Source organism: Euleptes europaea, chromosome 2 (genome assembly GCF_029931775.1).
Source record: "Euleptes europaea isolate rEulEur1 chromosome 2, rEulEur1.hap1, whole genome shotgun sequence".
NCBI lineage: Eukaryota > Metazoa > Chordata > Lepidosauria > Squamata > Sphaerodactylidae > Euleptes > Euleptes europaea.
The window spans coordinates 76566917-76580107 of record NC_079313.1 but is presented as its reverse complement, the minus strand read 5'-3'; the positions used below and the strand labels follow the sequence as shown (position 1 = coordinate 76580107).

General features: G+C 43.2%; 1 protein-coding gene across 6 annotated transcripts in view; it reads left to right on the top strand.

Annotated features, from left to right (window-relative positions):
- The window catches only part of MAST2 (microtubule associated serine/threonine kinase 2), a 383088-nt gene that overhangs the window by 221210 nt on the left and 148687 nt on the right, over positions 1-13191 (top strand). The gene's annotated exons all lie outside the window — the stretch shown is intronic.

Below are 13191 nucleotides of genomic sequence, written 5' to 3'. Positions count from 1 at the left end.
TTAAACAATGGCACTACTATTTTCTGGAATCTACCAAATATTCCTGGTCTTATCTTGGATTAAAATGTTTTGTTTTTGGTGACTAGTGTTTTCTGCTTCTGTTGCCTAACTGAAAAATAATAATGATTAAGGTGATATACATGCATGCTTAAACTTGTACTTCTCTTTTAGAGGTCAGGTCATTGGTATAAATAAGATGTGGAGAATGTCAGAGGTCTGTACCTTACACAAAAATATCCATTTGCAGCCTGAAATGGATACAAAACTTCTTTGTGACAGATAAAAGCATAAAAATAACCTATTTGCATGGATTTCAAGGTTTAACAATGTAGTGTGTTATCGGTTTCTAAATCTCAAACTGGTTATTATGGTATTCAGTATCCCCCCTTTGTGGTGTAAGTTCCATCAGGGCTTTCAGGGCTTAGTAAAACTATCTAATCATTTTCTAGTTGTTGCAGAACATCAATTCTGTGTTAAAATACAATTTTGATCTATCTCATAATGGTAATAATTTTGCTAAATTTCAAATATTTAGCTAAGAATGTTCTTGTCAGTATAAACTATAAAAACAGAGGACAGATCTATGTAATATAGATCTAAAAGCTTTGATTATGTGGAGTTATTGTCAGATGATTTCCCCCCCAGAAAACTGAAATAATTATGGCTCCTATATTAGCACTGTGGGATGTGATAATGGATTCTGTACTGATCCTTTGTGCCCTTTCCTTGATCTGCCAAGTTGCTAGTTGAAGTAATTACCTTAGCATGCAAGGCTTCAGAAAGCACTTTAATTGCATTGTACAAGCCTGTGATAGATTATCCTTGTTTTAATTCTTGTATTAATAAGGCATATATGCTAGTTTTTCTGGGGCCATGTGTCCCGTTGCATTTTAAAGAACAAAAAGAAACCCCTGCCAGCTTGTACTCACTTGTTGCCCTAAGAAACTGGTGTTTGTCTTATTGATGAGCAAGAAAAGGGAGAAAGATAGGCTATAAATAACGTAAATACAATAAAAATTATGAGGCTTAAAAAATCTTCTGCTTTTTGCACCAATCTCACTGAGTCCAGTGCATTGCTTATCAATTAACCTGTCTGGTAAGTGATGGTGTTGGGTATGTTTTGGGAGATGTGATGCTTTATTTCCTATGTCAAATGGCTAAACTGTATTTGATGGTAACTGCTTATTCACATGTCTTCCCTGTTCATTTATGAAACGGGGCTGATGGTAGGGATTGGGTGGGAAGATGTATACATCAAAAATGATGAGGAAAGTGAATGTTCCTCCATCTTATCTCTCTTCCTTCTTTTGTCCCAGGCTCTTTCTTATAGTCTGTCTCAAGAACCAGATGTGAACTGCACTTGGTGAAAGCTGTCTGAAGTGACAGTGTGTTGAAAAGTACAGTGGGGGAAGGGATGGTTATCTTTATATTTTGATGTAAAAAAAAGTTAGATAACGCCCCCTCCACTACTTTTATATTTGAACATGGTGGTGGCATGTTACCGATGTTTGTGGTACTACCATAGGGAGAGAGTCGTGGATTTATAGCAGTAGGACAAGTACTGTGACCCAGTGGCTCCCTCTCCGTTTCTAGCTGAGCTATGGCAGATGAAGCCCCAGCAATGGTTCTATCTATCAATTTTATTGCATTAGTTCAAAAGCCATAGCACACGACGGAATGCAGCAAACCTCTGCTAACAAAGTCCTAGTGTAGCAAGTAGATCTGGAGCTTAACTTGTCCTCATATGATTGTGGCTGATTTTGCACCTATGCCACTTTACTGGTTGTGCTGTTTCCACCAAACGGTTCCGTGAGATAGGTTGACATGCCATATGCATTCTGGCCTTTAACAAATGCTGTTTCCATTCACTGAACATCCCAGACCTTTTATAGGGTTGTTTCAACTGAATAATTAAATTAAATGGTATCAAGGTACAAAGCAAAGTGATGAGAGGGTTTTCAGTCTCAAAAAGTAAGAATTAAAGATACTGCCTTTCCATGGTAAAAGTAGTTGCTCTAATTCTCTCCTGTACGGCAGAAGATGTCCACATGCTTGCAAATGTAAGCATTTTGCCACAATCAGGCTGATCTGTAAATTAATCCAGTGAGTTTGGCCCAGCACAGATGGGCTTTGACATTTTATAGTTCACCTTTAGAACCTTTGTCATTGTAAAACTGACAAAGGGGTGTTATTTCTTCTTGATGAAACATGCAATTTTTCCATTTTAACACCTGGAAACATCATTTGTAGTCTGGTTAATACTTTTATGTCGCAGCACAATTTCAATTTTCTTGAGAATTGTAAATATTTCAGTTGCCAAAGGGAATTTTTGTAGAGTGAAGTGTAAACCAACTCTTGTAAGACTTATGAACAGCATTTAACAGTTTATTTTTCAGGAAGGAATATGCAAACTGTAGATTAAAATACAGTCATACAAATAACTGGGAGTATAAGAGAAGGAAGTTGAGAAATAGGGTGTTGAATATCTACCAAATGTCTGTGTGATCTCACCATGTTGTCATATACTCAATGGACAAGAGGAGAAGGGAAAAGGAAATAGTGTGGAATCAGATAGGAAAGGTATTACAGGTGTACAGTACTTTTACAGCAATGGAACATTAACAGTTTTCATTTAAGCATTCTAAGGCATTTGTCGCTTGTGCTTTTGAACCCCCAATTCTGTATAGAAGATTGTTTATACAACTGGAATACAATATGGTAGGCTTTGCTGAAAGGTGTAGGCTTCCAGTATCCCATTAGAAAGATGCTCTGGAAGCTTCATTGGCTTGCTAGTGCTTTCCAAAAAGAAGCAAGATGATGTGTTTGGACAAAAAATGTCCTAATCCCTTTGCCTTGTCTAATGGTAGAGTCAAGTGATTTCTATTCTCAAGCATCTGAGAATTTCTGCTTAATACTAGGCAGTTGTCAGGGCAAACTGATATTCTTTGAACAGTTTTGGAGAACTCTTACCCTGCAACTTCTCTGGAACTTTGATACCAGTGGTCCTAAAGTAATATATGATCTTTCTATTTGTATTTGACTTTTTATGGCTGTGGTTTTAACTAGGAGACAGGTAATTTAAATGACATATTTTCTTTTCTATGTTTGATCAAATGTATGAGTATTAAAACCTCAAATTTCTTGGATTTCATACATGTTCCACTAAAGTACATCATTAATTAAAAGAACTGTCAATGTCCAGCTGAAAGTAATGGTTACTCCCAGGCTCCAGGGATATAGTCTGATGCCAAATGACAACAGCAATGTAGGTGAAACTATGTAGGTGACCTGTGATCTGGTCATTACATGGATGGAAGATCTCTAGGGAGCCCAATGAATGAGTTCTGTGACAGAAGAAAAGCTAATCAAACCATTTATATATTTATTTATATTTCATCATCTCCTTATTGCTGAGACTCAAGTTAGATTAATTTAGTCTGATTCCAACTGAAAGTAAATGGTGTTGATGACATTTGGATTTTTATCAAAATATTCATTTTTAAGATTGTAGCCCCAGTGTGTATGTTAGTGTTGAAGTCTAAAGGGGTTCCTCACTATGCAGCTGTGTGCCTGTCCTGGCAACCAGCACTCCGTAATTGGGCCATAGTTTTCCTGGGTAGAAGGTGCCAGGGGTAGAGTACGGCAGAAAATTGAAGATGGGGGAAGACAAATGTAGGTTAGCTGGTGAATAGGAAGAAGGGAAAGAGGCTATGAGGGCTTTCAAGAAAGAGAAAAAAGTAATTGGGGCGGGGGAGATTCACCCTGCAAGTTCTTGTAGGTTCCTGCTTGAAATATCCTATTCTTATTTTTTATGATTGGGAAGGATTATAGGCAGTTAGCCTACTGTACTGAAGCTTTGTGATTTCAGTGCACTGAGAAATTAGTGAGTTCCATTCTGTTTTAATCTCTGAACATTTGCCAGGTTTGAGGGATAGAAATTTCCATTTTATCTGTGTGCTAGGCATTTCTGATTACTGGACAGTAAAATCTAGTTACTCTGTCATAAACTGAGTGCTTGGGTCATGGTTATCTCTTGAGCAAGGGATGCTGGACTTGTTTTATATGTTATTGTCATTCAAGTTTGGGTCTAGGGCTGCTTCCACACAGAAGTGCAAAAAAAGGAACCCTAACTACAGAAACAGCATTGAGTGGGGATGAAAGCAGGCAGTGAGAGTGTCAGCATGGCACTCTGTGCTGTTTGCTGTTATTGCTACGGTTATCCATGCGACGGTCACCTCTAGGCTAGATTACTGTAACTTGCTCTACATAGGTCTGCCCTTGAGACTGATCCGAAGGCTCCAGCTGGTACAGAATGCAGTGGCAAAGCTTCTTACAGGGACCTTGCTCCTTGAACATATAAAGCCAGTGCTCCCACAGCTGCACTGGTATCAGCTGGAGTATCTGATCAGGTTTAAGATGCTGGTTTTGACCTTTGAAGCCTTACATGGTCTGGGACCCTTGTATCTTCGGGACCGCCTCTCCTACATTCCCTGAATAACACTACATTCAAGTGACAATAACCTGTTGGTGGCCCCTGGCCCCAGGAGTGTGTGGCTGTCCTCGACAAGAGCCAGGTTTTTTTTGGCCCTGGCTCCAGCCTGATGGAATGCTTTGCCTAGCAACATCGGGGCTCTGCAGGAGTTCCGCAGGACCTGTAAGACAGAACTATCCCACCAGGCCTATAATTGAGGGCAGCCTCGGGTGTTATCAAATGCTGGCCTCCCTATTTCCCCCCCCCCTCCGTTTTCTGGTAGCTGTATTTATGCCAGAAGGGGAACTGCTGTGTTGGATCTAAGCCTAAATCTTCATTCACTTGTATTTTTATTCGACCCCTATGTAAACTGTAGGCAAATTGTAGCAGGATGTCATTATTTATTTATAAAATTATTGCACATTATAATAGAGATCTTGTTATGTTAAGATCAATCGGCATGAAATCTCTCAAACACATATTTTTTTAGTTGGGTTGGGTTCACTTTGACAAAATAAATAGTTCAAAGAATTCGGCTGAAGCTTTGAAAGCTGACAGAAAACAGCTAATTGTTTGAATACACTGTTCTGTTTTAGAATGGTGGTATCTAGTTGAAAAGCAGTAGAGGACAGAACTTGGTGTTGTGTTGGCAGACAAATTGATTCCATTTCCTCTTTCTCAATTAGCTTATTGGGATTTTTAAGATACAGTTGGGTGTCATAAAAGCTAATGTGAAGTAATTGATGTGTAAATCTGAAAGAAGTCCAGTGGGGATATTAATTTTGGAAGACAGGGCTTTGTGTAATGGGATGAGCTATTTTGTTTCTCATAAAAATGCAGAATTACAGTCTCATTTTATAGCATAGGGCTACTGTCTTAGGTATTTTTAAATCATCAACAGGATGAGAAGGTATGAAGTACCATACAATATCAAAACCTTTATTGGCATAAAATAAATAAATACATACATATTAGGATAAAAGGCGGTTTTAAAACTTGAGTAAGACTCTTCCTTAGAATCATACCCGTGGTTTAGAGTAGTTCAAAAATAAGTCCCAGGAAGCTGGCAACTCCTGCAGTAACCTGAGAGTGACTATCACGTAGGAGAAATCTGACTAGCTCCTTATCGGTGCCGCCAAGGCAATCTTTCAGGAGGGGTTTGATGATCTGTTCTCGAAAGGGTGAGCCATGCTCACAATGTAGCAAAACGTGGACCACTGTTTCGGCTTGGCCGATGGCACAAGAGCATAGCCTTTTAACATAGGGGACCTTGGCATATCTGCCCCTGGTCCAGGCCGTGGGAAGGATATTTAAGCGGGCTTGCATAAAAAGGCGTCTGAGAGGAGGGGAGGTCAGAGTGTAGAAGTAACCAGGTAGGGAGCTCGGGGTCATATGAATACCATAGGGTAGTGGTGAGCAGGAACTTGTGGATCTAGCAAGAAGGGTTTGTTCCCCAATGTCTGTGATCCTTTGTTTTAAGATTCTATAGGCTTGCGCCTCATTTAAGGGGAGTAACGCCTCAAAGGAAATCCCTATGGATTTAATTTTATCAGTGATGGGCCTGCTCCAGAGGGAGACAGAGCGGTCGGAAAGCATATGCCACGTCAGACTCGATGGGGTGGCTCTATAGTGGAGCCTCAACCAGAATTTAAAAATAAGCAGCCAGAAAGAACTAGTCCTAAAAGAACTAGTCCTGTCTCTAAACAAAGAATGGAGTATGGGACACAATTGGGAATTTCTAGTAATCGACGTAAAAAGGAAGAATGGGCTGATTCTAGCTTCTGGTTGAGGGTAGCCCCCCAAATGGGGGTTCCATAGAGTAGCAGGGGGAGCAGCTTCGCTTTATAGATTTTGAGAGCGGCAGGCACGTGTTTGCCACCCCTGGAGTAGAATTTTTTTGCGATAGCATCGGACCGAAGTCTCATGGTGTTGATTGCCAAGCTGGTCTGGTTATTCCAATTCAAGTTGCTCTGAAAGTGAATACCTAGGTATTTGAACACCCTAACCTGCTCAATGTTGTTTCCTTTCAGCGCTCAGAACCACATCTTGCGTAAAGTACCATACATTATCAACAAAATCACGATGAAATTACACTATATGAATTAGTACATATGTACATTGACAGAAATTTAGCCAGTTCCACCCAGCCTCTTGGCTCTTGCCTGCTCAGAGACTAACAGCTGCATATTTCTACTGGGCCAGACAGTGCTGCTTAGTTCAGCAGTGTGTTTCTAAGTTGACTGGTCAGCTGCCTTTCAGCCTTCCTGGCATTGAAGGTAAAGATGGCCCAGAGGCCACAGAGGAGTAGCTCACCTGATGATCAGTAGAAAACTGTACTTTTTGTTAAGCAAGTTCCCAGGAAATGGCAGTGCCCAGTCTGAACACAAAGTGCCTTAGAACAGTGTTTTCCAACCTGTGGGTCCTGAGTCTGACCCAAAAGTGGCTTGCAAAGTCTGTGCAAGTGGGTCCCAAGCTTTTGCAGTTTTATTGATTTCTGCATGCTCTGTTTTTAAGTGGGTCACCATACCAAGAATTTTGGATTCATGGGTCACCAAACCCAAAAGATTCAGAACTGCTGTAGAATGGGACAGTGCTACAGAGATGGCTCGCTCTAAACCTCCCCAGCTCTATAGTAGAAATGTGCCCTGGAATTGGTGTGTGTGTGTGTGTTCTAACTGCTCCTGCAAGGTAGGGCAGGGGTCGGCAAACTCATTAGTCAGAAGAGCCAAATATCAACAGTACAACGATTGAGATTTCTTTTGAGAGCCAGATTTCTTAAACTTAAACTATATAGGTAGGTACACTGTTTATTAACTTAATAAACTTTAATTAAAGTTTTAAGTCTTAATTAAACTATAGGTACACTGAATAAAACTTGATATCATACTTAATAGTGATCTTATTTATTGATAAAATTAAATTGCAAGTCCCTGCCATTTCCCTCTCCCTGTTTGGAGTCCTTGTCTGGAGGCCTGGTCTACCGCCATAAAAGCCTATTGGTAGACCTGGCCTCCGGCTGAGTCCCATTGGGAGGCCAGGTCTACCCATTGGCTTTCTTGGCAGTAGACCTGGCCTCCGGAGGCCCATAGAAGCCAATTGGTAGACCTGGCCTCTGAAGGGGGACTTCCCCCTCCCCGGAGTCCAGGTCTACCGCCAAGAAAGCCAGTGGGTAGACATGGCCTCCCAATGGGACTCAACCGGAGGCCAGGTCTACCAAAGGAAGCCCGCCCCGCCCAACAGCTGATTGACGGGGGGGGGGGGCAGGAACCGCTGAGCCGCCCGCCCAGCAATCGCGCGGCTAGAGGGGAGGCTTTAGTCTCCCAACCATTGAGGGCAAGGGAAAGGGGGACCTGGCCATTCTCCACGGCGGCGGGGGGGGGGGGGAAGAGACAGCGCACCCGCTCGCCTGCTCTCTCACGGTCTCTCTCTCTCTCTCTCTCAGGCGCGCCGGCTCCGCAGCCCGGCTGCCGGTGCGAGCGGGCGCGAGAGCTGGGGCTCCGAACCAAGTTCGGAGAGCCGCACTCAAAGGGCCAAAGAGCTGCATGTGGCTCGGGAGCTGCAGTTTGCAGACCCTGAGGTAGGGCAATAAGCTACTTTTTACCCAATCTGGGTATATGTGTCACGGTGGTCTGAGGAAGGGATGAAAAGGTCAACTGCAAGGTCTATCATTGTCAAAAGGACAACAGAAAGTATGCAACAGCTGAAGAGCAATGAAAGGCCTGCATGCTCCCCTCGTAAAGATCAGGTATCCTTCTAGGTACAGAAATGCATCTTAGATTTAAGAGCTGTATATGTCTACAGCATGACCACCTTGTTTGCTCATGTTTTATTCCAGTGTAGTTTTTATACTGAATCTTGCAATGAACTACTAAGCCCCCTGTTGGTAAATAGACTGAATGTCTCAGACTCTTTTAATGTTTACTGTTTATTGAATAATTGTTCTCCTCAGATGTTGGAGACGGTGGCACTGTCTTTAAAGCTTGTTTTAAAAGCCCACCAAACAGTTTAATTAGATGGCAGTAGCAGCAAACAGTATTACCTGATGTAACTGTCTTTTAACCATACTACAAAGGGCACCTTTTAATATTTCCATTTCTTTTGTATTGTGTTTTTTATGCCAATAAAGGAATGATGATGATGACCACCTTCTCTTTGAAAGCATTTCAGTCGTTTGAAAAGAGAAAATATTTCACGAGTTTTTTTCAGTGTTCCCCAAAATTTCCAATTTTGGATATTTTTTTAAAGGCCTTAAAAAAAGGGAGAAAACTCAGTTTCCCCATAATTTTTTCTGTTCCCCCCCCTGGACCTTCATATCTCTAGGGTAGACTATTTTACAGCTCATTCCTGAACCTTGTGGCGGCTGGGAACACCATAGCTGCAGCACTTTCAAAGAGGTTCCCCAGTTGCCACAAGTCTTTAAAAAGCCCCTTTTTTAAGTTAAAAAAAGAAAATGGGCCCTTTCCCCCATAGAAAACAGCACTGCTGCATCAGGAAAAACCTGGCACAGCAACACTGTTGCTGGAGGGGGTGTTCCCTGGCTGGAGGGGCTTTGGAAGCTGACTACCGTCAGATCCATCCACAAGAACGCCCCAGGAACACCCCCCCATGCCAGTGCTGCATTTATCTTCCAGGATTTAGGTCCCAGAGAGACTGTGGCATCGGAGGAGTGGCGTGCAGCTTGGAACTGCCCCCATGATAAGAGGCCACTTACGCTAGCGGTGAGGTTATGCTGGCTCCAGAGCACTTTCAGCCCCCGACCACAGGAATGGACTGCTAGTCTAACGTGATCTTGAAAAAAAGTTTTTAACAGTTCTCCCAGTGTGCTCAGTTTACAAAGTAAGAGATACAGTGATTTTATTACTCTTGTGCTGAAAGACCAGCATGGCCTTCCAAAATGCCGATTCTTGCCATTTCAGTCCCTAAATGAATTGGGGCCAGGATATTTGAAGGAATACCTCTTTCTGTACGTTCAGCCCACCAGTTAAGAACCTGGTTTCAAGACTACCTCTCTGTGCCTGCAGGAGAGGCTGGAGGCAGTCAGAGACAGGGGTTCTTCAGTGGTGGTGCCTTGCTTCTGGAATGCTTTCCCCCACGATGCTCCCTTGGTTCCCAGATTACTTGTCTTATAGGTGCCAGGCCAAAACATTTATCTCTCTTTTAACTGAAATGTACTATCTTTTTAAGTAGTTTTGTATTCTGCTTCTAGCCTTAAAGCTGTTATGTGGACATCACTTTAGGCTCCCTAATGTTTTATGCTGGTTGTGTGGCCCTGGTGATTAGCTGGTTTTTATGGCGTTTTGAATAATGATGTATTTGTTTTCATGATTTTATTTTATTTTAACTTTGTGAGCTGCTTTAAGCAGGTCCATGGAGAAGGGGGCATTTAAGTTTTCTAAATGAATAAACAGAGTATATATCAGAGATTATGGAACTGTTTATGTATAACTAATGAGTTTACCCTGAGCATGCACACTTGCTTAAGAACACAAGTACCTTACCAGAACAGATTCAAGTGTGCCAATCTAGTAAGAATTCAAGCATGCAAAGGGTAGCTTACCAGAAATAGGTCAGTGGTCTACCAATGGACCGTGAAATGTATTTACTTGCTAAAGAAGAAACACCCTCTCTTGGATGCACGCCTTAATGTGGTGAGGAGGTTTGTGTGTGTCAGTGAAACTGAGAGCAATACTGTGAAGAGCTTAGACTCTGTGAAGAGGCTAAACTCTTTGCAGAGTCACTTAAGGCAGAATGGTCACAGCTGAGACATCAGAATACCGTATATACTCGCGTATAAGCCGAGTTTTTCAGCCCAAAAAAAGGGCTGAAAAAGCCGGCCTCGGCTTATACGCGGGTCAATACGGTAGAGGGGGGAGGGAGGGAGGAGGGAGGAGGGAACTTACCACCGCCGCCGCCGCTGGGCCCGCGTCGTTTCCTGCCGCCGGGAGCGGCCTCCTGCAGCTGCGCGGAGGCTGCCCCGGCCCCCACCCAGCCGCGCCGCCGCTTCCTGGGGCCGGGAGCGGCCTCCTGCAACTGCAGGGAGGCTGCCCCAGCCCCTGCCGGGTGCACCACCGCCGCCACCAGGGCCGCACCGCTTGCTCCCGGGAGCCCGTCAGGTAAGTCTGCGGTGGGGGGGAGGGGTTATAAGCCGACCCTCGGCTTATACGCGGGTGCCTAATTTTTCCCCATTTTTGGGGAGAAATTAGGCACCTCGGCTTATACGCGGGTCGGCTTATACACGGGTATATACGGTAAGATGCATCCACCCCCTTCAGGAATTAGTGGCCACATCTGCAGAAGAGGACAGACAGTTCCAATGTTGATGGGGTGGAGGAATCCTTGAAGGATAGATACTGGGCAGCAGCAGTAGTGGAAGGTGACATTGGTGGAGGATCTGTCATAGGGGGTTACTGCACTTTGTATTCCCAGCGATGTATTAAGAGTTTGAAAATATTATAAAAAACATCGCTTTAAAAGGGTTTTTGGATATTACGGCTTATAAATGGTTGGAAAACGTCTTTGCAGCTAAAGGGGCCAAACAAAGTGCGAACAGTATTTTTTATAATGTTTTCAAACCCTTAATACATCGGTGGGAATACAAGTGCGGTAACCCCCATAGACAACAGCAGTGGCACTTCAGCAAACCCTGGTTAGTACTACGTAGAAGATGGCACTGGTAACCTATGACGAGACAATCCAAAATGAAAAAAGATATAGTGCTGGAAGACAGGACACCCCCCCCTCCCTTGGGCCAGATGGCAATCAATTAGCTAAGCCATGGAGGTCAGCTTGCAAGACCTTAGGGAGGCTGTTAATGATAGAACATTGTGAAGGTCATTAATTCATAGGGTCACCATAAGGAGGCAACTTGACAGCACTTAACACAACAAAGAAGAAACAGGTTTTACACTCTAATTATTCTTGTTTAACTGTTGGGAAACCTGAGTAGCTAACATGCTTCTATCGTTGGCTTAATTGTAGTCAGTGGAACAGGCTTCCTCGAGAGGTGGTGGGCTCTCCTTTGGAGATTTTTATGCAGAGGCTAGATAGTCATCTGACAGCAGTGCTGATTCTGTGAACTTAGGCAGCTCATCAGAGGGAGGGGAGGAAGGGATGAGTCAGTGCTTTGCTCTCATGGCCCTTTCTTACATGCCCAGGTAATTGCCGATAGCCACTTTGGGGGCAGGAAGCAAATTTCCGCCAGGCCAAATTGGCCAGGGATCCTGGAGGTTTTGTACTGTTCCAGCAGTCAGAGTAACTATATATCTAATTCTTAACATGGCCCCGGAGTGTGGAACCAAAAGAAAAAAGAAAAAAAAAGACCATCGCCTCCCATACTGTCTAGGCTGCCGGTTGAGATCTGCCTCTCAAGCCCTGCTCTCTGTGCCCCCGCTTTTGGAGGTGAAGCAGGTGGTGGCTAAAGACGGGGTATTCTCTATGATGGTACATAGCCTTGGAACAACCTCCTCCTTTAAACTCACATGACACAAACTACTTTCTCTTGAGTGCCAGGCTACAACACATCTTTTTACTCTGGCTTTTAATTAGGGTTTTTAAAAAATCTTATCCGCTTTTTAATAGTCTGCTTTTGTTTTACAGATAGTTTTTATGCTGCTTATGTTTAATGGCTTTAGTTTCTATCATGCCTAAGTTTTTAATTGTAAGCTGCCTCCAATAGGACTCTGAAGAGATGGCATAGAAATATTCTAAATAAACAGTGGGGCCAAGGACATATGTGGGAGATTTTTGTACCAATGTGGTCCATGTTTGCAGAACAGTCTGAAGTAAAAACAAACAGAATCAATGTCTGTAACTTACCAGTAATGCTACTGAGAACTTGTGCATTAGATGATGTCTTGGTGGCCAGAGTGGAGGGTTCTAGGTAACTGGTTTCCATGCCTTGGTAAATGGACGTATGGAGGAAGAGAGTAAGGTGGGGGGGAAGGAAGGATGCAGGGAAAGGGAGATGGAAATAAAACTGAAGTGGTGGGGGGAAGTAGGAAGAAGAAAAGTTGGTTTTTATTCCCCACTTTTCTCTACTGTAAGGAGTCTCAAAGTGGCTTGCAATCACCTTCCATTCCTCTCCCCACAACGGACACCTTGTGAGGTAGGTGGGGCAGAGACAGTTTGGAGAAAACTGTGACTGGCCCAAGGTCATCCAGCAGGCTTTATGTGGAGAAGTGGGGAATTGAACCTGGTTCTCCAGATGAGAGTCCACTGCTCTTTACTACACCATGCTGGCCCCTGAAAAGGTAGGTGATTGGGATAATAGAAGCTGGGCGAGGCTACAGGATGAGGAAGATGGGAGTGATTTAATTTCATTTGCCTTCTTTATTGCAGCCTTCCATGTAGTGTGGCATTTTGTCCTCACTCTGATCCTCAGGATCATTTAGATTGCATCTTGACCAGTATACTGAAGGTGCTTTGGTTTTGGCTCATGGCAAACCATTATTGAAACTGAGAGAACTTTCAAGAGCTGAGAGCTTCTAGTATGTCATGTGGGAGCGCTGTAGAAAGTGAAATCTCACTGGGATTGCTTTTAGTGCATTCTGAATCCTTGGTATTGTTTTGAGAAATAATGGCCAACAAGATAATTGCTTTTAGAGAATAAAAAAAAGCAATGGATACAGTAAGCCTATGTTTTCTTTCTGAACTTTGCTGTTGAAAGCATTTTTGGAAGCTACAATAGGACAAGTGTTTTTGTGTACTTGGACAGTAAAAAA